The 1,737-nt window shown below is 43.5% G+C and overlaps 1 long non-coding RNA gene across 1 annotated transcript in view; it reads left to right on the top strand.

Moving 5' to 3' along the window:
- LOC127749157 (uncharacterized) overlaps window positions 1-154 on the top strand; it is a 1,497-nt gene extending 1,343 nt beyond the window's left edge. Inside the window, exon 2 of the long non-coding RNA XR_008011001.1 lies at window positions 39-154. This is a non-coding gene — a long non-coding RNA (uncharacterized LOC127749157). The remainder of the gene's footprint in view (window positions 1-38) is intronic.
- The last annotated feature ends 1,583 nt before the right edge of the window (window positions 155-1,737 follow it).

The following is a 1,737-nucleotide window of genomic DNA, read 5'->3' as shown; positions in this document are numbered from 1 at the left end:
GTGACGCCAACTCATCGAATGAACTTTCTATGTTACAGGTGGTAAGCATCAAGTCCAGGCCCAGGCACATCCCTTTAGATAAGAAGCAGCATCACTTCCTATTTTACTACGACTGTACCATACAAATGAAATAAATAGCAGCATTACTGTCAAAGATTACGAATGATTTGCCTCCAGTTCCGCACTAAAATTAAAACACTACTATATAGTTTAGGCTCAAGTAATAAGCCGTACATATGGAATAAGAATAACCGGTAAAGAAATGACAAGTAACCCCCAAATAGAAACAATACCAAAATAAATTTTTACCAGACATGACAACCATAAATGTACTGGTATATTATGTTAACATCACACTGAAAGTCAAAACTTACCAGATTCATTCCTGCGATCATGAGAAATAGGAGCAATTCCTCCTGCTATGTGTTGCGACGCCAACTCAGCATACAGCAGGTGACACATAGGCTGCTTTGCCGATGTCCAAGTCAGGTGCACCTCCAGGCCGATCTTCCTGCAACAAACCAAAGACGCAATTTTATAGTCAAAGAAACAGGATGCAAAAGAGGCAGGAAGCACGCAATTTCGACAGAGGAGGTCAAAGGCGACTCTCCTAGACCATTTCCAATCATTTCCAGCGATTTTTATTTTTTTCATTTTTGGCCAAATTTACAAAGGCTATAGCCTTTGTGTTTTTAGCGAAAATTGATGGGTGAGGATTTCGACGGAAAAGAAGTCGATTCGGCAGGGGTGACCCAGGGGACCACAAAACTACTTTTGATTAATTCAGAAACCACCCCTGTCCAGAGAAACTTGAGTTTTAAGGGTGGTCTTTTGAATCTAGCGGTCAGCGTACGATGGGCTGCCTACCTCGCAGGCGAACTGGTCCGAAAACAGGCGTATCTCACTGAAAATGCCCCGGCGGCGTGAAACTTCGACGTAGAGATTCAGCGTGAAAGAGGATTCAGTCTGACAGATCCCGACTATTTCCAGCGATTTTAATTTTTCAGGGGACCACAAAACTACCTTTGGTTCCGTCAGATACCACCCCTAGCGGGCAGCGTAAGATGGGCTGCCTACCTCGCAGGCGAACCGGTCCAAGAAAAACAGGTGTAACTCACTTAAAATGAACCGGCGGCGTGAAACTTCGACGCAGAGATTGAAAGGACCCACCCATTTCCAGCGATTTTCAAATTTTTCATTTTTGGCAAAATTTACAAAGGCATGGGTCCGGTTTTTGACGGAGGAGTACTCAAATAGATAGGGGTGAACCAGGCACCACAAAACTACCTTTGCTTCCGTCAGACACCACCCCTGTCCACAGAAACTTGAGTTTTATAAGAGCTGGTCTCTCTAACTAAGGGATGTAGGCTACCTAAGGCGCACTGTTAAGAACTCTGCTGTAGTGGGTCGGCACCATGATATTTTTAGACAGAGCATGTGAAAAGGGAGTCTGCCCTACCAATCTAAACCAGTTCCAGCAATTTTCCAAATTGCCAAGATTTTTAAAAGACATTTTCAGTGATAACAAATCAGCCTGGATTTTGACAGAAGAGGATTGAAATCGAAAACAAAGAACCAAGGCACAACACTAAACATCAAAAACCACACTTTGATGCACATGAAAGGAAGCTCCTCATAGTGTCTGTACAGAGACAAATTGGACCAGCGTTGGCAGTTACCTGTCATGTCAACTCACCTATTCTTTTGGGTAAAATGACTCCATGGACTTCCCTTGCT

Source organism: Frankliniella occidentalis, unplaced genomic scaffold, assembly GCF_000697945.3.
Source record: "Frankliniella occidentalis isolate FOCC.00 unplaced genomic scaffold, Focc_3.1 Scaffold36, whole genome shotgun sequence".
In the NCBI taxonomy this organism is placed as follows: Eukaryota; Metazoa; Arthropoda; class Insecta; order Thysanoptera; family Thripidae; genus Frankliniella; species Frankliniella occidentalis.
Note: the sequence above shows the minus strand (reverse complement) of the source record. Positions and strands in the feature narration are given on the sequence as shown.